Here is a 22,871-nt window from a genome sequence, read left to right as displayed (position 1 = left end):
CACTGGTGTCAAACATAACACGCAGACCCTGCGCAGTAGGAAACTCGGCCTAGTACAAAAGGTGAACTAAAGCCAAAACTTTGTTAGTTTCAGTTCACATTTTGTGTAATTTTGGTACGCTCAATTCGTTTTTGTCATCAAAAAAGCTGGCGGTTCCGACAGCATACAGTGCAAAGTCTCTACGATCCGTATAAGCTAGTCAACATACCTTGCGTTTCCATGCAGAAGGTTACGCTCGGATCGACATATTTAGGCACCCAGTATGCTACGCTTCTATGAATAACGCCCTCATCGACCATTCAAGGTATGGCGTTGTTCGGGCAAGTTCATTCGCCTGTTGAACGACGGATTTTATTAAATTTTTAATTTAATTATTTAAAAACTTTATAGATTTATCTATTTCAATCATTTGTTAGAATTTCTGAGCGATACGCGCAACAATTTCGAAAATTTATCGTTAACCACTTTTCGTTTCATAGTATTTTTGTTAAATTGGCAAAATGCACTCCAATGTCGAAAATAAGGTCGTAGTCCTACGTCAAAAAAATAAATTACAAGGTAACCCATTTTTTATTTTTTTACCAACAGAAACCTAAAGAGAAAGGAAACATTTTAAAAATATTTGGATCATGGACAAGTTAACGATAAAAAAGTTTGCCTAAAAGCAATTTTAAACATATTTTAATAATCCATTCTATTTGCTAACAAAATACATTTTTCTAATAGAATACGATTCTAAATGCCATTTCAAATTAAAATGTTCGTAACAAAATATTTCCAAACTGTATTCGTTACCGAGATATTTTAAATTTTTAAACATTTCGTTTATTCACGACCTTTTCATAAGTTATTCGCAATTTGTTCAAGTTTTCGCAATTGTTAGCTACAAGAAAGAAAAGAATATATAATCAGACTATATGATGTGATGATTCACTGCAATGTGCTGATGTGAATGTAAAATACGTGGAAACTTAGATACAATAAACTATTCGGTTTTGACTACTATAAGGGACGATCCATAAATGACGTAGCATTTTTTGAGTGACTTTTAACACCCCCCGCCCCCTCCCCCCATCGTAGCATTTCGTCAAAAACCTCTAAATACCCCCTGGTAATTACGTAGCTTGGCGGCAATTCTACCCCCCCCCCCCCTGTCCCCGTAAAATTTAAAAAAAAAATGAAAATCGATTTTAGTTATTCCCCTTTAAAAAAGCTACGTAGTATGACATGACCCCCTACCTCCCTGTCGTCACACATCATCACAAAATGCAAAACTCCCCCATATAATGCTACATCATTTATGCATGATCCCTAAACAAGTATATATTAAAAGAGATTATCGATATTCAACGCATCGTACAGTCCTACTTCCATTCGCTGTCCAGCTCATTCACGTAATCATCCGTTTAGGTACTTCCCTGACCTTTCGAAGTGAATCTACTATCAGTGGGCGAACGCTAATTTTGTTGCCGGCTTACGGAACCGTCTCGAAGCATCTGTTCGGACCGTTGGTGATAATAATATTTCTATCACCCTCTCGTTGGTTGCAATCTTTCGCGCAGTTCTCTCTTTTAAAACTTTTCAGGTGCATTCACTGCGGTCGCGCCAAGGTTCTTATCAAACCTGTGCCCATTAATTTAATCTCGGTCCGGTAATGTCCAGTGCAGCGGTATCAACATTTGGAAACAATTTAGAAATGGCAGCGTAATGGTGAAACGATTTCTATACTGTTTTGCAAACCTAATACCAAAACATTATAATTCGGACAGTTCGGCAATAAGGTATGTAATTATTTATTTTAAACTTGCTGTAAAGGCCTTCAATCTGCTGTTAAGTAGCAAATCAACGACAATAATTCGGTGGAAAATGGTTGCATCATTAGAATAATCGAATCCAATAGTAGGTGAAGCTATTTAAAAATTCGGTTTAGAGGAGGTTTTGATGAAAATCGATTATTTTTCGAAATTGCTAGAATTTGATGTAACTTTGATAAAATAATTTACAAACAATCGAACCTCCATGGATAATATTTTTTTAAGTGGAATAAACGTTCGAAAACATTTCTTACGATGAAAATAACATAATTCCGAAACCGCTATTCTTAAAGGATTTAAAACTTCGAAGAAGTTTTCGAACATAAAAAGTCGCGTATTCTGATATATTAATTTTAGTGATGCATTTTTCTAGAATTCATTATTAAAATAAAAAAGTAAGAGACAAGTTGTATTTAAAAAAGTTGATGAGAATGTTACTTACAACAGTTTTGTTGCAGATATGTATTATGCTGCATACAGCGAGCAATACAACGATATTTACGAAATTTTCTTCAAAATAACTTTATATTAAGATTCAGAAACTCACATTTTCAACAAAATGTGAATCTTATTGTTTATAAACAACCGAAGAGATTTATCGTATACGGGAATATCAGAATAACTTATTTTAAAGCACTTTGCTACATTTCTCCCTAATGGAGAAAATTTTTAGTAAAAACTATTGTTTCTCCATTAAGGAGAAAATTGGAGAGCGCAAAACCTATAACTAAATTAGTTGGGGAATTTCCATTTCGATTTCGTCTCATCAGAATCCGACACCAACTTAGTGACACGACAAAACTAGCTTGCCCAGGAACACATTGCGTCACCTTTTTTTTGTAGCGAGCGTCAATCCGGCGCTAGCTTAGTTCTGTCACTAAGTTATTGAAACAAATTCGAAACGCAAATTCTATAACTAATTTATTTCAAAGATTCCCTTTCACAAATAGTCTAATATGAATCGGTACCCTAAACGCAAGAAGCATTCATGCCTTTAAGAAAAATGTTGCACTCTCGAAAACTTTGCTGAAGTTTGGAACTAAATTTGTTTGAAAAGTAAATTCTCCATGACTACTTATAGGAGCTTTTCGAAGATACTAAACCTCCAAAGTTGACGGTTTCGAAATAACGTGATATTGTCCTCAACTATTATAATATAACAATAGAGGAATTCCATGAGAAACCGGTCGACCGCAAAATGTAACGACTGCCGATTCGAACGAAACTTTGCATTTGTGTACGGTTTATTAATCTCCATGATTTAATCCGGCAATTGCAATATTTTGATACAAGAGCAATTTTTTAAAAGGATCGAGAACGTTTCTGCGTGCATCACTTTCAATTTTTTTTTTGTTCGATTAATGTGTGTTATCTACACTATTTGAGAACAAGTTACAGGGAATAAATACTTCTGAACGAAAAAAGAAAATCATTTATGTTAAAAATTTGAATTGCGAAAAACCCATTTTTTAATATTTTACACTTTTCAACGAAAACCTGAAGAGAAAAAAAACATTTTGAGTGTAATTTCATGATAGAGAACTCATCAGTAGAAAAGTTTTTCTAACGATAACTTTATACATGTTTTTAAATTTCATACTAATTGCCATACAAAACTATAATTCTATTACAAAACATGATTCTATGTCTTCTTTTAAATTAAAATGTATTTAACAAAAATCTTGCAAAATGCTATACTTGCCGAGATATTTGGAATTTTGCTCGAACAAAAACAATTAATTCGTGTAACTATACCTTTGTTAAAAATTATTCGCGATTCCCCATCACAAAATGTGAACAATCTAATGTATATCAGTTTAAAGAAGTGAAAGAAAAATTGTCAGTGCATTTTGATCATAGAAAAAACTTTCAATGAAAAAGTTTTCCCAATATGTTTCCTTTTGATAAATTTTTATAATTCATACTATTTGCAGTCAAAAATACAATTTTCTTTTTGAATATAATTCTAAACGCTATTTAGAATCAAAATGCTTGCAACAAAAATTTTCTGAAACGTACCAGACTTCGAGATATTTTAAATTTTGTTTTAACAACACAAATATTTTGTTTTATTACGACCTTTCTATAAGTTATTCGCCTTTCTCCATCAACAACAATAGGTCTTTTTCAGCTTTAGTTTTGTAAATCACATCGTTCATGGGACCTTTGGTCACAAATGGTTCATTACCTTCGCCGCAAGTGCAAATAGCCTGCCAAATCAGGCACTTCGAAGCAACTTCCACAGTAGACTTATCCTTACATGGAAAAAAAATCCGTTCGCAAATGCATGAAAAAATATCATGATTTTGTGAACTGTTTTATGTCCGGACATCATTGGACCTTGCCAAATGAATAACGATGTACGAATAATATTCCAAATTTTGTGAAATGGTGCACATAAAATTTTTATGACCACTTGCAGAGTTGCATGGAATTGAAAATGATTGGGGATATCTTCTAAATATCACAAGCACGTAAGATAGAACAAGAATCATGTAGAGTAAAGTGCCTATTTTCACCATACTAAGCAGGGTGGTTAACTAATTCATTAATTTCTCGGCTTACAATCAATGGAATGCGTAAAAATTAACAGAACCAATATAATAACACAAATGCGCAGAAAACACTGTAATTCTCGTGTTTGAGTGCAACCAAAACTCGATTCGAGTGCCCCTATTGTTGTGCTACCATTTGACTCAATGCGTTGAACAAAGATGGCAGACACTGTTCTAACCAATGGCTTCAACCGGGTAGGGTGATAATAGATACATAGCGAAAATAGGCTCATCACCCTACTAGGACTCATGAGCCAGTTCACGAAGCCATGAATAATATTTCATGATTGTGTGAACTATTTTTTTATTTTGTATGGTCAGTCGTGAACCAGTTCACGAATACATTTTACATTTTATGACATGTTATGATTTTGTGAACTATTTCACGGGTCATCTATTTGAACGTGACTAATATATTGTCAATCATGAATTAGTTCACGAGGTTGAAAGGATTCATTAATAATATTCCGAGTTACATAAAGCAGTTCACGAGAAAATGTCCAAACTATTTTGATTTTGTGAACTGATTCACAACCACGAAAAGCAGATCCTGATCATGATGTTATAAATCATGAGTCAGTTCACATCTCACAGTGGCAGCTCGCCACACAAAGTTGTATCATTATAATAATTGCTTTTTAAGGCAAAAAGTAGGGTTTTTAATAAATTTAAGGGCACTGAATTCTAAGTTTTTAAATTCTATTATTCCCTTTTCCGATTATTTAAATGAAACTCATTTAAAGGGGTTCATATACACGTTAATAATAGTACCCAATCATATCTGATAGCAAGAATGGATGGAGAAACTAGTAACAATCACTAGTTTTTCAACAATATGAAGTTATTTAGGTAACTTATTTATAAGTCGATTTTTTGAGCTACAAGGCGTCTCCATAGCGGTATTTTCAAAAAAATGCGCAAGATGATGCCGGTATATCTTGAAACTACACTAAATTTTGAGTCAGACTCATGACAACCCATGGGAGACCGTCTCAAAAATTGTAAGGCGTATAAGGGTAAATTACTAATATTTCTCAATTCACTTTTTCTTGATGCGGACCAAACTGAAACGAAACTTAAATCCATAGTCCAAATACCAAAAAGGGTCAGTGCTAGGACCACCATGCTGGAGACAAAATCTTTACGACAGAGTATCGCGTATATGTTCCCGAATACAACGTTGAGATTAACGGTGTGCTCACCGATTTAAGCTTGACATGCGTGGATCCGCTGAAGAATGGGTTAACTGTTTTAGTTAGTAAAGTTTTTAGATTGCCAGCGATTGCCTACAGAGCCAGTCGTAGCGGACACTCGGAAACCTTATACCTTTAGAATATATTCTGAATGTTACTTATAAATTTTTTAACTTTCGGCTACATCCCGTTTTCATGAGAACCGGTAGTTGTAGGTGAAAGTGGCCCAATTGGAATCGCTGGTCAATTCGGACTCCCAGCTGTTTCTCAGCTACGGTAATATTATAAAAAAACGTATATATCATTTTCATGGTTTAGCTCTTTTCTATTTCACAAAATTTGGCGGCTCTCAGCTTTCGTGTTGTTTCGGAGCGCAATTTTGGAAAAAAATGTTTTCTAAATAACAAGATTTTTGTTGGCATCAACAAATAATTAAATCAAGTGCATTTTTGTGTTTTTGGATCTGCTGGATAACACCTTTAATCTTATATCTTGCTTTGAGTGAGACGTAATCGGTGAGTGAATTGTTGAATGCGTGTACGTCCAACTCGAACCTTTTACCATAAAAACAATCTGGTATGAGATCGCGAAAAACCATTTTCTCATAATTGCTTCCCTTTTAATCACCATTTCGATCTGTTTTCCCCGTTGGATACCACCAAAAAAGTCTTAAATGATAAGCTCGGTCACCCACCGAAGTACGATGGGTAATGTACTAAAATTAGCCATCAGATGATAAAAAAAACCCCGACCTTGGTATCCAACGGGGGAATTAAATAGATCAAATCTGTTGGGTGGCAGCCGCGGTCGTGTACGTCATCATTTCGATTCGTTTTCCCCTGATGGATACTACCAAAAAAGGCCACCGGTTGACAGATGTCGATGTTATAGCTCATAACTCCTATTTAGGTGATTTGGGCCAACTCGTATTTTTTATTGTATTTTCGCTATAAAGTTTTTCCATATCAAAGGGAACTTTACATTTAACAATTCGAAATTAGGTAAATAACAAATAGGAATTCAGTTCTATTGCAAACAAATCGAAATGTATAGTCCGAATTGGATCAGGGTTGGGGTAATTCGAACTTTTGATGTACTTTTGTGCTGAACCGTTTATCCACAATACGGTAAAAGATCGGAAAAAGTCTAAATAGCAAAAACTGTGCGCAGGTACGGACATAGCGTAGTTGGTAAATCGGTTGCCTTGTACGCGCCTCATCTGGGTTCAATTCCCAACCCCGCACACAGGGCTAAAGATTTTTCTAACTCAAAAAAAAAGAAGCGAATAACCTAATTTTTTTAGCGCGCTAATAGAACTGCCGCTTATAGCTTAGGGGATCTCGGCCCGTCCTGCGAGATCAAATTTGCAAAATCGGACGAGAAAAATGGGCGAATAACCATAAAGCTAAATTTCTTGAATCGAAAAAAAAACTGTGGTCTTTCAGGAATAACTTATTATTTCCAAGTCGGTTGACACGATCATTTATTTATTCATTTATCTTTATCTTGGTCTTAATGAAATATTAAGTATTAAGTATTAATACTTAATATAGTTTTTTGCACATAAACCCATACTAAGTGCGAATTGGTCCAGCTTCCCCTATTTACATGTCGTTTGCAGTTAGTCCATATTACATTTAAAATGCTAGATTGTTGTTCACCCATTTTTACTTCTAAGCGAGAAATATTGCATAGTGTATAACGCATTGGTTTTATATTATTATTTATATTTTTATATTATATTCTATTATAGAGATTTTAACCTTAGGGTCATTCGCTTGTTTTGGATCGGAATTTTTTTTTTGAAAGTCTAACGCTATGTGCAAGGCTGAGAATCGAATACAGGTGAGCTGCGTACAATGCAATCGATTTACCAACTACGCTATGCCCGCCCCCTAGGAAGACCAGCACTTCTGCTCTAACGAGAAATCACTTTTGATCATCATTGTTTGCCTAGGAGCACAATTTGCGCTTCCGTCTTGAATCTAACGTCAATCCGGCGCTCAATTATCCCGGCTCTAAGTTAGTGCCAGATTCTGATGAGACGAAGTCGAAACGTAACCGATGACTTTATTAAGTTAGGATTTGCATCCTACACACACAAGTAATGGTTTCACCAAAATTTTCGCCCTATGGAGAATTATTGGAGTTTACACTAGAGGTGTGCGCCGATGCATTTTTAATCGGCGGCGGCGTCACGCCGTTGGACCCTATCGGCGGCGGCGCGCCGGCGTGTGTCGGCGTGACGAATATTGACGCCTAGGTAACTAAAAAAAATTCTTAACAGTACAATTCCTTTCCCAAATTTTCGGTTGCTATTGTAACAGACTTCACAACACATACAAACAAACGTTACAGTTTGAAGAAAATCTAAAAAATCATCGCCCACGATGTACTAGCGACATCTGTTGAACACATTGCACAAAATGTAATTCTCGCAACAATATCAATTTTTTTTTTCAACTGATGCTCCAATAGTGACCACCCTGCTTGCCAAATGCAAGATAATAAATGAAAGGTGGAACTATTTTTACAGTTGTAAAATTTGAAGAACGAAATAGAAAAATTGGCGATGTCGCATACTACGACCTCGCATGAAATAATGATTGCAATGGACAAATTTGAAGAATGCAGAGTAACGACTGTATTTCAATAACCCAAAATAATTATTTATTGTTCTATATTTGGGAAATTAAGCAACGGTAAAACATTTTTTGTTTTGTTTGAGGAAATTAATTGTTGTTGTCGTTTCATTGTTTTTTGTTTCTATTTAGTCATCTTTACCGTAAGCCCGGGGACAATTGACAGCTCCCATATATTGAATTCATAAGCAAATTTTGGGGTGATTTGGTGATGTCATGGCGGCTCGAATGGAGCGAAATTTGAAAAAGGCGCATCCCATTTATTATTTTCCATATCTGTGGAAAATAATCAATTAAAGCATTTATACCATTTCTACCATTTCTTTTTGCTGCTAGAATTCTAATAAAACACAAATTCTATTCAAAACGAATGGTGGTGATGTACTTTCATTGGCCAAAATGTTTTTCATTTACATTTCTCGAGATAAAAAGCACCAATGATTTAACGGTTTCAAACTTCACACAACAAGAAAACCAAAACATGTTTAGGAGGGAAGAGAGCCGGTTGTTAAAAACAACGACTTCCAGCTAAATATATAATAAGATTTATGTAACTTTGCTGACGGTTTTCAGTTAGGGATAAATTTATTCTCTAATAATAGTTTTCTTTATTAACATTTTGGTATAAGCTTTTTCTAAATGTTGTTCTAGCCGCATTGACGGCGTTCATAACATACGTAACGAAACACGCTTTTCTCTTGAAACTTTTTCGTTTCGTTGTTCGTGGTACTCATACAGAGAAGGCATACTAGCGCCACCACCAAATCGGTGGTGCATATATGAAACAAGAATTATCTGTCAAGTTGTCCCTGGGTTGTTTACCGTCGCTCTTTTAGAATCCCGCAGATATCAGGAACCCTAACACGAGGCGTTATTATTGGCATTACTGCGCAGAAATGTCACTTTTAATGATCGTGTAAGGACACCTTTCAAGGTAGACACATTACTTCATTTTCCAGGCTGGTGTTTACTTTTACTTCTTGTAAGTACAAAATCGCCAATGATAAGGAATACGATTCTCTGGCACTACATTTTCTTACAACGTACGGTCTGCTTCTATCTTGAGTGCAAAGTATGCTCGATTTGCTGGAATAATACAGATCTACACCCTGACGAAACCTAAATATACAGTTACTATCAATCATAATCATTCCACGACTTGACGTGCTAGCTCCTGTTAGGTTGAAACTGATCACTAAACAAGTCTGATTGAAAATGGTCTGAGCGTTCTCTAGTTTTTCTAGCACCTGCACCCCGCCAATTTCTCCAGCAGTTCCGGGGACCAACGAATTCTAATCCATTGCATACATTCGATACACCGAATCAATTAAATTACTAACGTCCTGTTATGTGCTTACTCACCGATCGGCATCGTGTTGTAACTTAAGAAATGGTTGTGAACAACTCCCACCTTGGACACTTCGACAAGAATGAATTTTTCATTTCCTGCCCATATTGTTTGTTTTGGTTTGCATGAGATTAAAAAGACCGTAACGTTTTCGGGTGAGTGCGGAAACTAAGTAACGCAATTAGCTCTGTGCCAAAATCTCACTAACGCCACCGATTTGTAATTGAAATCGACCGTTTTTTCTACGAGTGATGAAAATTCATCTCTTGTTACGTCTTATTTGTCTGTGATACCGGGCCGGTGCAACTGACACTGAAAATCTTTCTTGAGTGGGGCTAGATCACACGATGAATAATTTATGAGACTAGACATCTTACCCTCTGCATCGCCACATCTGTGCACCAGCGTCGCGAAAAGTCAAGATCACTTTGCTCAACTATTTTTCGGGAAAAAAAATTTAAAATAGGTGACGATTCAATCAATTATAAATAAACCTCGTATTGAAAATAAATGTTGTGTTTTCACAAAACTAGTTCACGTAAAAAAAACATTATACTGAAATGTTTAGTAGGTGGTTGTGTCTGAATATGTTTAATATTTTTATGATTCTAATTCATAACTCGATGAAATATTGATTTGTATTAACTTTATTGACTAAAACAGTCAAGAATTAAACGACGTGCAACGATTTTCGTAAATTCTCGTCGTGTTATCGTGATATTTTAGTCTTGAGCTTACCGTTGGATTTTTTACACAGAGTCACGTGTCTTATAGTTTTCTAAATTGTTTCACGGACATGAATTGTGGCTAGGTAATGTATTTTGTTCAGTTTCATTTAATTCCGAACATTTCTCTGAATTTTAACAAAGGAATAATAGGGTTACAGGTCCTAGTAATGTCTTTGTATCTAATGCTCGTGCCTATGAGACTGGTTGCTAGCAGTTGTACACAATAGCTCACATAGAAATTTCAAAACCAAAAAGCAGAGCGAATAATCCATGAGTTCCTTGTAATTGTTTACGTAAGTATAATAAGATTATGTGGAAAATTAATTACTTCATGAATTACATCATGAACAGTTTCACGAACTCGACTGGTGAATCGTGTGTAGCATATTAGGAATTAAGAATCGGTTAAAAAATCAATGAATAATACACTGCGTTCCAGTGAAACTGATTACGTGCAAAGATTAGGATCAGGGACATAATCGTAAATTTCAGGCACATATATCTTGAAAGTGGAAGTTTTTTTTTAATTTGTGGACCATTTCACGCACACGAATGGTGAATTGAAACTTATATGCTCACAATCATAACCAGTTGACGAAGCAAGAATGGATCTTTGAATTATATAACGAGTGTCGTGTAATGGTTTTCGAGAAAATATCAAGATTATTTTAATTTTGTAATCCAATTGACGACCAGTAATACCAAATAATGATCAAGATGTGATAAATCATCAATCAGTTAACGTCGTATATTCGACCCAAGGACAATGTTCTTAGATTTGTGGATAAAATTATGAGTCAACAATTTTAGAGTTCGCGAATTGTCGGCGCGGGAAAAATGCATCGGCGGCGCGCCGCCGATCTACCGTTCGGCGTCGGCGTACGTTAAAAATTACCGGCGGCGGCGGCGTGGCGCGGCGGCGCACAGGTCTAGTTTACACATGTTTGTTCCTAAGGGAAAAATGCCGAATAATATGTTATTTTGGGGAATAAGTGTACAAAAAGATTAATTTACCATCTCACATTTTTCACTATTTTTATCTACTTTTATTTGTTACAGCGAATACCCGTTTTTATCAGCCCCCTTGGCTAATTTTGGGTTGACAAAATGAGAACAGTAACAAAACATATTTGTTTATTTCTTTTCAATAAACCGAAGTTGTAATAATGTTCTTCTTCAATTACAAGACATAACCTTATAACCCTGTCTCTTTGACAAAATTAGGTAAAAAACCAATAAAATCGGGGGCTGATAAAAACTGGTCTTCTATGTATTATATTTAAGTAATGCTGGAGTTTACAAAATATTCAAACCTATTTTAAAAATTATGCCGAATGACGACAATGCTGTATACTAGCGACAGCATCCGACGAGGGCGTATAAAAAACACTGATAGTTAAATGACAAAATAAAACACCCCAGTTCGCGAGAATACATCAAAAACATTTCATTTGCCGTTTCATAATCCTCGGTCAATTATTACTTTACAATTTATTACTTTAACCGCACTACCGTTTGTACTGCGAGAACCTGTTCCCCAAGGGTAAGCGAACAAATACTGACGTGTACGTGCTGTGGCGTATCAAATTTCACATGACATGACTTGACACGACATGACATTTTACTCGAAAATGATTACGGTTTTAGCGGGTAATCGGGTTTCGCGGCTGGCAAGAATGGTGCTAAACTGTTACGATTAGATGTGAAAATAATAGTAACTGAACGTGTTTTTGAATGAATGTAAGAGAGAAACATTTGTTCAGGTATCTGACTAACCCAATAGAACAACGATTCCACTGAAAGTTACTATTAGTAGATTATGCCATTGACAGACGAATTGAACTCGATATTTAGCATAAAAAGATCGAATGTGAAAACAGCATCGACCCCAAAAAAGACGACACAAAAAAAGGCTTCGCAAGCGGTAAAAAGATTTGAACCACCAATTCTCCAGAACACGACGAAAGCCAGCACAATATTCAAAATGGGTTTGCTCGTTTGACTTTTAGATTGGGTCTGGCTTATTACCTGGCTCAAATCATGCACATCTTTCCACTGTTAGACGTAGCCGGTTGGAGCACGAATCAAATTTGTTTTCTGATGAATTCCGGCGTCTTTAGAACTACTGAATTTTCAGACGCAACAGAGAAACACAGCACTTCGTTATTTCGACATAAAGGATTCAACTGACACTTATAAACTATCCTCACTGTTTACTTTCCCATTTGTCACCGTAGACACTCAGTATTTTTCCGGTTGCTTGGTTGCCACTAATTTTATCTATCTTGTTTCATTGATAATACCGCACTTTCACGCTGTTTCTCTACCACAGACTTTCTCGGACACTCTTCTCCCCGTGTCACTCACTGCAGCTGAGCATCAATGTGATTTAGTTTTTTTTATTACTTTCCACCGCAGCTGATAACGCAGAGGCGAGTATTTTGCACACACTCGCGTCTCCCACCGAGCGAGCGGTTCGCGACACTTGAACTCTTATCGTGCAATTACACACTCCCGCCAAGCCGGGCCAAGGATGTTCGGGCACACCGTGGAAAGCTGGTTCACCAAACGTAAAACCGAAACGATCCCAGCTCGTCACACGCGTATCACTTTCTCGTCCTGTCGGATTTGCTCCGGCCTCCACCTAGCACACGATCACGCGCGGTTTGTTTGTTTATTATTTTTTTTCTCGCCTAATGTACCGTCGATCTGCGTCACCTTGTTTCGCAAAAAAAAAATAAAGTAACTAGGAAATGTCCCAGTTGCTAAACGCCGATACGCGATCCTCGCGGATAAGTAGTGGTACGGTGATTGAAGCGATCAAGACAAAAATCTAGCTCAGTGTGTTGGCACTCAATGGTTCGAACGAAGATTGCGGAGCGATGTTTCCTCACAGTCCAAACTCGGATGCCGTCGCGATTAAACTAACTGGCAGATTGTGATACAATTGGATTGGAAGTGCAGCACCCAAATGCATCAATGACAAGCTGACGACTACGACGACTACACTGCAGGACACGACATCGAAATGCAGTTCATCGTCGACGCTGCGCCCAACAACAACAACATCGCCATCGCCGACACTACACGCCGCCGTCCGTCGGTATTGGGAGAAACGGCACACTACATCCGAACGAGCATCGCGTGTGTGTAGTGTTTGTTGAAAGAACCCTTTTGCCGCTACTCTCGCGTTGCACAAATTCGCTCTCTTCTTGCACAAGCCCGTCTGCTGACTGGTTCTATTACTGTGTGATCGCGCAACAGTAGGCTAAGCAACAGTGTGTTTGTTTTGGCACAGCAGTGAACCATCATCACGATGAATAAAATGTAGCCCCCCTACGAACACAAACAAAATTGCACTGCCGCGAATTTGTATTACCCCCTTCATCGGTTGCGGATGGTCGCTCTCCCAGCAGTATGTATGTGCAGCGAGCGCATGTTTACTCCACAATTGCATACTAATAACGAAGATGCACTTGTGTGTTTGCATACATTTAATTGCACGAGAGATAACGGAAGAGAGTGCTGCGTACAATAAATTCATCAGAACGCGAGCGAACGATTTGAGCGGGGGAGGGTGGGTGGTTGGTTGGTTGTGAATTCGGACGGCACACATCAACTCGATCCTTGCACTGCTGCTGCTGCTTGTGAAGACACTCATCCTGACAGACGGCTGGGGGACACTTTCGGATCGTTGGAAAACTAGCTTCACCGGCGTCCCTCGCTGAGTGCCGGTGTGACCGTGTTGTTGGTTAGGTGGGAGCGTCGGCACGTCTTTTAGTAATCGGACTGATGTGCTCAAAATGCAGTATTAACGTTCGTTCTGGTTTTAGTTTGTATTAGGGTTCGTCGCGGTGCGGATGTGGGCGGTAAATGGATAGTCCGCACCGCAACCGCAAAAAAATAATAAAACCGCACCGCATACCGCAACCGCATTGCATTTACCGCACCGCACCGCGCGGTAATGCGGTAAATGCGGTAAAAATCATGTATTTTTAAAAATTATTCATTTATTTTGTATAACCATATATAATAAAATGTTATTCTTATTTACACCAAAATTACCTTTACGGACTCCTCTGAATGTAATATTTATGAAAAAATTCAACTTTGAAAGTTTTATTAAGGGGGGGAGTGGTAAGGGTTTTGGCGCAAAAAAATACTTTTTTGCGATTTTTTTAAACTTGGCGTTAAGCGAATTGATAAAAAGTTTTGTACATTATAGTGTATCATTTCAATAACATGCTGTAATCCATGCAGTCGACAAACGACTCGGTGACGAAGCTTTTTGTAGAACGTCTCTGGAACAACATGGTTTGCGGTGGTACCTGCTATTCAAAAACTACTTAAGCGGTTTCATTCAAACTTTGCATACACATTCTATGTAAAAATACCTAACCCCTACGCTGAGATTTCAAGATAAATTTTCAATTAAGGCAAAAACTGTCCAAACTATTCAAAATTTGGCATCTGGGCTAATTTTTACACTTTTCACAGTATGAGGGGAGGCTTTGAGAAACACAAAAAAAATCGCAATGCCCTACACTAACTACGAAAGCTCTACTTTCAAAAATTTACAAAATACTCCTAACTGAAAAATATTAATTTGGTAGAAAAAATTCCCAGTTAGACGAACAATGGATGCACGCGAAAAAAAAATCCTCCAAATTCGTTTGGTTTGATGATGATAATTACATTCTGTGGGTTGTTTTTAAATCTAAGTATTATTAGTTCATCTTTAAGTTCTCCAAATTAATCAAAATTCACAGTTGAGAAAATGTCATCGAAAACGATTCATAATTCCGCGATTTCCAAGAGAAATCGAGAGAAATGGTGCATTTTTAATTGGATTTGACAGCACAATTTCAATGATTGGATTGTGCGTTTTATGTATTTGAAAAGGCTCGTTTGTAAATTTTTAGTTTGAAGTATTAAATAAATAGTTTTCAAAATATGTCGTAAAAATAATGGTACCAAATTATATTGGACACAGCTTATAGATTTTATTTCTTAGTAATAGTATATTTTGTCATAATAGAATAACCAAAATGTAAAAAATCAAATTGCGATAGGTCGAATACAGATTATATTCGAATTTCTTCTCAAATCATTGTCAAGTCTATGGAAATTAGAGCAATTAAATGTTTATTATGTTTCTCTATTGTAGGGTAATAAGTAAGACTCGAACGTTCTGACAGAAGAATTTTCCTAATAATGACATTGATAAGCATTCGTTCAGAAAATAAATCTAGTTGCGTCCTTCTCAAATGGTAAAAGTCATAGTTTTAATTCACTTTTTAATGCAGACTGCAGACAATTATTTTTTGAAGCGCGGTTGCGGTAATACCGCGCGGTAGAAGCTCATTTCCCGCACCGCATCCGCGGGAAAAAGGGTCTCACCGCACCGCAGTTTTTGCGGTGCGGGTGCGGTAAATACCGCGCGGTTGCGGTAATTACCGCAACCGCGACGAACCCTAGTTTGTATTAGTGATGTCCGATTTTGAACAATAATATTAAAAAAGGAGACTTGATAGGTTTAGAGGTACTTGTCCGTACAGTGATTTCCGTCAAATGTAATACAGTGGAGGCCTGTTTTTATCAGCCCTTTGGGGCATTTCACTCTGACAAAATAGGGTAGGATCGGATCCATAAAAAAATTCATGGGTGGGGGGACCCATGAAATTTTTCATGAATCCGTTCCTGCCCTATTTTGAGTTTGAAACTAATTTAAAATTACCGCTAACTAAAATTTCTAAACAAGTTGAAAATTTTCGGGGCAGGGGAGTCTAGACCCACAGGACCCTCTCCCTGGATCCACCACTAAAATGCGGACATTGGCAAAACCAGAATATTTTTTTTTAAACCGAAACTGTATCTTTAGTACCTACCCTCATAACACTGTTCAAATTATTCAAAATAAATTTTCCTTAAGTTATCCAGTAGTAAGTTTTAATAAATGCTCTTTTTGTTTTTTGCATATTTTGAATCTAAGAAAAATATGCCCAGGAAAAGATTTACTCGAATTTGACTTGGTTTGTCTTCTAGAGTACATGAATCGGATGTTTAAATATGTGAGGCTGATAAAATCAGGTCAGAAAGCTGACAAAATCGGGGTTAGACAAAATCAGGGGAAGACAAATTCGGGAGCTGACCAGGGTTGTTAATGCGATAAATTTTTCACGATAATTTATCGGCGTTACTCGTTAACGATAATGTATCGTCATCGGAAACTCCGTTAACGATAATGTATCGTCGCCTTCATCGTCATCGTCGATAATTGTATCGTCGTATTCATCGTCATCGTCGGTTCATCGGTTATCGCGATACATTTTGCGTTACTTTCCCGTTTATTGGAGTTGAAGTTGATGCGGTTAACTTTCAATTGTTTAGAAATAAATACCTATTGAAGGACATGTTGTTGGCAGTTGAAAATCAATAGTTTTGGACATTTTCTATGCACAGCGGGGTCTGACGATGCGTCAAAATGAAATTATTTCAACTTTTCGGGAAAATGTATTATGTTGAAGGGAAAGTTGTTGGCAATTGAAAATCAATAATTTTGGACATTTCAATACGCAGAAGGGTCCGTGTTGTGTCAAAATTGAATTTTTTCAACTTTTCGAGTAAGTTGGTGCACAGAAGAGTCCCAGGTGCACAGTGTTTCCAAGCGGCAAAAAGGTGATCAATATTGTTTTGACCATGAAGAAAACAAATTTTGAGCTATTGTGCAATTAGTAATTTTTAGCACACAAAAACTTATATTCAAAAAACTACTAAACCACTATTATTAGGCCATTCGCAAATTATACTACACATTTAAGTCGTGTGGTGATTAACAGATTTTATTATAATTTTAATTTAAACCAGAAGATTTCGGATTGTGAAAAGGAGAATATACATACATATTTCCAATGTTTGATTTCCTTTTCTAGTTAGGAAACTTTTAGCCCCCTCCTCCGTTTCTTCTCTCCACTATGTAACAAGATGCTTCATGCTTCCAACTTTTACCCTTAAATAGTGTAATTTATGTACGGCCTCATAATAGAGTTTTATTCGTTTTTTGAATTCAGTGAAGACCCGCCCCTCAGCCCCTTGGCGAATTACAGGCTGATAAAACGATGACATTGACAAAATCGGCACATATTTTTTCTGGTTCTGAAAAGACGAAGTCGAAACGCAAACACCTGGACTAACATATATTTTTTCTTTCTTTTTAATAAACCGGAGCGGTTAAAATATTCTTCTTTAGTTCCTCGACAAAGCCGACAATAACCCGTTCTGATCATTTAGTAAAAAAATCCCTTAAGGAGGTCTTACAGCACAGTATTATTATGTTTGTATATTTTGCATCTCTAAGATAAGAAAAATATGCTAAAGAAGGAATTTACTCGAATTTGACTTGAACGTAAGCTAGAGCACACCAAACGATTTTGATAGTGTTTGTTTTACAGATTCGTATTGGTATTCGTCTGCGGAAATTTGCGGCTTCCGTTACCAAAATATCGCTTTTTGGGCACTAAAACATTCGATAACTTCTAAGTTGTAAGAGATACAAATAAACTTACATTACAAAAAATCTGTATTTTCTTATGCTGAACAACATCTTGGAACATTTTGAAATTCTACAAAATTGCCAGAAAAAGTATTTTGAAAAAAGCAATTTTCAGGGGTATATCAAAAAAAATCTCCACAAATGTAAATTAAAATCGACAGATAGACACATAGTCTCTTCAGCGAAGTTAATACTTAAGATATTCTCAACAACTTTGGCAAAGAAAGTTTTTTTTTTATTTTCATAAACATAAGGAAAAACTTTCTTCTCAGCTTTAGAGGGATTTATCACCCAACTAATACTTTTAAATGCAAAAAAATATAAATAAACTTTGCTGAAGACACTATAACTAAAAATGTTTTTCGTGGTTCAAAGAATTTCTTTCACCTTTTTGCCAATTTGGATCCTCGAGTGAATTGAAAATGTCCAAAACTATCGATTTTCAACTGCCAACAACCTACCAAAACTATTGACAAACCATTGACAAACCAATAACTTCTTCAATATAACAAACTTTCCTCAAAAGTTGAAAAAATCCATTTTGACACATCGTCGAACCCCCTGTGTATTGAAAATGTCCAAAACTATTGATTGTCAACTGCCAATAACTTTCCCTTCAATATAAAACTCCCGAAAAGTTGCCAAAAAATTCCATTTTGACACATCGTCGCCCCCCCCCCCCCCCCCTGTGCATAGAAAATTTCCAAAACTATTGATTTTCAACTGCCAACAACATGTCCTTCAATAGTTATTTATTTCTAAACAATTGAAAGTTAACCGCGCCAACTTCAACCCCAATAAACGGGAAAGTAACGCAAAATGTATCGCGATAACCGATGAACCGACGATGACGATGAATACGACGATACAATTATCGACGATGACGATGAAGGCGACGATACATTATCGTTAACGGAGTTTCCGATGACGTTGACGGGTGGTTAACGTTATCGACGATGACGATTAATTATCGATTAACAACCCTGGGGCTGACAAATCTGCAAAAATAAAATCTTCAGTCTTCCATCCAACGAAGACATCGGTCACGAATAGCAAACCGGGGAAATATACCGTTAATCGTTCACATGTGGAAAGTGCCGTAGAAAATACACCGTTATTCTCGTTTCTGTGCTATAGAAGTCAGGTGCCGCTACTCTCGTTCCGACAGTGCGGATTGTATCGTTCGAGAGACCTTCAGTGATAGAGCGGAGATTTCTTTGCGGCGTTATAGCACTGCCCACAGTTGATTTTTGTGTTTTCAAAGTTAGACGACCCATACGAGAAGTGGAGCGCGAATTGTGAAGATAACGCAATAGAGGTACGACTACATGATCTGTCACCGCATACACTCGATAGCACTAATCGTCAATTTGCGTCACAAAACGGAAAAATGTGATTTATTAGAGCATGATAAATTGAAAAACGTCTTCCCAGAAATTGACAACGGTGTTCGAGTGCTTAGAATGCGGCTAAAGCACCCTATTCCTTCCAACGTGACCAGAGGAATTCCACGATGCTCCGTCCGAAAATCTCTAAAATCGTGACCGACCATCTTAGATTCCGATAAAACTTTACAGGTTCAACCGGCAAGGAAGACTAAACATTTTCCACAGTCAATAAGATTATTTTGACTCAAGCGTAATTTTTTAAAAGTGCGTAAACGTTTCTACGTGCAATAATTTCAATTTTTTTTGTTCGATTACACTATTTTATACAGTAAAACTATTTGAGAACGAGTTACAGGTAATGAATACTTCTACACGAAAAAATATACACTGATAAAAATGTGTCATTTTTCACAAAAACAAAAATTTGTGATAAAAATTTATATCACAAAAAACCCATTTTTTCTATTTTTTTTTATATTTTGTCAACAAAAATTTAAAGAGAAAGGAAACATTTTAAATGTATTCACATGATGGAGAAATTATCAGCAAAAAAGTTTTTCTAACAATAACTTTATACATGTTTTTAAATTTAAAACTAATTGACATACAAAACTGTAATTTTATTACAGAATATAATTCTAAGTATCATTTTAAATCAAAATGCATTTAACAAATATCATCCAAAATGTGACAGTTTTCGAGATATTAGGAATTTTGCTTCAACAATAACAATTAATTCACATAATTATGTCATTTTTAAAAGTTATTCGCGTTACCCCATCATAAATTGTCAAAAGTCTAATGTTTATCGCTTTAAAGACATATAAGAAGCTTTTCAGTGTATTTGAATCATGGAGAAGCTTTAGTAAAAAAGTTTTCCTTACAACAACTTTTGACAAATTTTTATAATTCATAATATTTGCAGTCAAAAGTAGAATTTGAAAAAGCTTCTTTTATGCCGTTAAAACGATAAACATTAGACTTTTGACAATTTATGATGGGGTAACGCGAAAAACTTTTAAAAAGGACATAATTAAATGAATTAATTGCTTTTGTTGGAGAAAAATTCCTAATATCTCGAAAACTATCGCATTTTGGAAGATATTTGTTAAATGCATTTTGATTTAAAATGATACTTAGAATTATATTCTGTAATAAAATTACAGTTTTGTATGTCAATTAGTATGAAATTAAAAAACACGTATAAAGTTATTGTTAGAAAAACTTTTTTGCTTATAATTTCTTCATTATGAAATTACATTCAAAATGTTTCTTTTCTCTTTAGATTTTTGTTGACAAAATATAGAAATTAAGAAAAAATGGGTTTTTTTGCAAATTGAATTTCTGTGAAAAATGACAGAACATTTTTTTCAGTGTATATTTTTTCGTGCAGAAGTATTCATTGCCTGTATTTCGTTCTTGGATAGTTTTACTGTATAAAATAGTGTAATCGAACAAAAAAAATTTGAAATTACTGCACGTAGAAACGTCTACGCCCTTTTGAAAAATTACTCTTGCATCAGAATATTGAAATTGCCAGAAAAAATCATGGAGATTCATTAACCGAACACAAATGTATAGTTTCGTTCGAATCGACGATGGTCATATTTTGCGGTCGGCCGGTTTCTCATGGAATCCCTCACCATGTGACTTGGCTCTACCCTGCTCAGACCACGTTGTATACTTATGACAATCAGTCTCCCACTGGTCAGCATTGCAAACAATCTGCACACTATGGGGAAGCCAGCGATGGACGATCGTAATCCACGACCTGAAGAAACAAACCAAAGAAATCAACAACTCCCAATACAGCAGTGTTGATGACTGTACGGACGAAAACGACAACCCGCGACTGAATGACACTCAAGTGTTATAAGGTAACATTTTCAATGCACCTCGGCGGTGGAAAAGAATCTCCGCACGCGCTAGTAAATTGCATGCGAAGTATTCGATATGCACAGAGAAATTTTTATTATTTATTTATGTAAATATTGAAGGCAAACGACTCCGTAGAGCTCACGCATCGAGCCGTATCAAATGAACGAATTATAAAAAAATGCCTAAACCGTCTTAATCCTGTTCTTCCACTATGCTTGGACTCTTTAGACTGGTACGGAACAAATAACCCGAGCAAGCGAAAAGCCCTTAATACCCCCATGTTTATAGTCCAAATTCACCCTCACTATATGGTATTTTGATAATGTGTGTAATGGGATCAATCCATGAAAACACCATTACCATGGTCCGGTTAATCTCATGTAAAAACCAAATGTTGATGTATTTATTGGCATATCTCATTGTTACTTAGGTCCTATTGAAAAATTCTTTATTGATGTCAATGCATCATCGGCGAAATCATTCATGGTGCTCGGGCCAACGAAACATAGCAACACATACAAACACAGGTATACCTCGATAGTGCGTACATGTTGCCTCGATAATACGTACACCCAACAACATTTTTTTTGTTTGATTTTGTAAACTTCAACAAAATGCGACAAATTTGATACGGATTTCAAGTAACTTCTGCATACTCTCGAGAGGTTATGTCAGGGATTCTGTGCTACTCAGAGTAGTTCTGCGAACTCCAGCAAAGTATTCCAAAGTTCAAATAAGCCATAAATACATCGTGAAAATTTATCAAGCATGAAAAAAACTTCAAGCTTTAAGGACCTCCTACAAGTATCTTAAAAGTCTTATAAATTTCAGGAGCTTGCTAAAAGATCCATGGAACTTCAGACAATGTGTACGAAATTTCGATCATTCAGTTTTTTTTATCAAATTTCAAACAAACTCAATAAACTTTAAGGATGACCCTCCGAAGATTGCATGAAATTTAGAAAATCACTTAAAACTTCAGAGCATTTTTATGCACTCAAACAATTTCTATAAATAGCAGAGTGTTCACGATGTTTACGCATATTTCACCACACTCTGAGTAATTCTGCGAACTTCAAAAAATCCTACAATCTAGGGTGAAATCTTTAAAAGCTCTGGAAATTTCTAGAAACATCACGAAGCTTCAAGAATATTTAAAGGATTTCTAAAAAATCTTTCAAACATCAAAGGGTGCCTGCAAGTCAAACTTTAAAGAAATTACTACGAACTTCAAGTAAATTTCCTAAAACGCACAGGAAACTTCAATGAAGTATTTCGAGAAAAACTTACAAAGTTAGGAAAGACTTACCAAAAACTTCTACATGCTTTATGGACGGCATGTCTTACAAGTATCAAAGAAGTAATACTGATCCCAAAGTTACCCGTAAAATTCAGAGATTTTTTCCGAAGATCAAACAAGATTTTAGCAACTTTGAAGGTATACTAACTATCAAGAGCAATTATTAAACGATTTTACTGATTCTAAAATATTATGTACATTAAATGTGAATGCCAAATTGATTACATTCTAGGAGATACAATGTTTGGAATGGAATGGAAGCGATTCGGATCAAGCACTCCTAGCGGATTCGATGAAGGCTCGTATGACTCACAGAGCTGGACACACGCAGCTAAACGAGCATTTTTCCTCCATACTTTTTATATGAATTTTGCGCGAGTGATTAAAAAAAAGTATTCAACATATTGGCGTCGTTCAAGGATTAAGGTATGACACGGAACTATGGTTTATATAATTTTTAGCACATATATTGC

The 22,871-nt window shown here is 36.2% G+C and overlaps 1 protein-coding gene across 6 annotated transcripts in view; it reads right to left on the bottom strand.

The window, feature by feature from the left end:
- The window catches only part of LOC131677054 (uncharacterized), a 376,540-nt gene that overhangs the window by 340,240 nt on the left and 13,429 nt on the right, over positions 1-22,871 (bottom strand). For 3 of the 6 annotated variants that reach the window (XM_058956585.1, XM_058956583.1, XM_058956584.1), the window contains exon 1: positions 12,309-13,288. The exons of 1 other annotated variant lie outside the window; for it this stretch is intronic. The gene's annotated coding sequence lies outside the window, so the exon portion shown is untranslated. Of the gene's footprint in view, positions 1-12,308; positions 13,289-22,871 lie in introns of those variants that run through there. 2 more of the 6 variants (XM_058956581.1, XM_058956586.1) reach the window with 2 other exon arrangements.

This window comes from Topomyia yanbarensis, chromosome 1 (assembly GCF_030247195.1).
Source record: "Topomyia yanbarensis strain Yona2022 chromosome 1, ASM3024719v1, whole genome shotgun sequence".
Lineage (NCBI taxonomy): Eukaryota > Metazoa > Arthropoda > Insecta > Diptera > Culicidae > Topomyia > Topomyia yanbarensis.
This window is presented reverse-complemented; position numbering and strand designations above follow the sequence as displayed.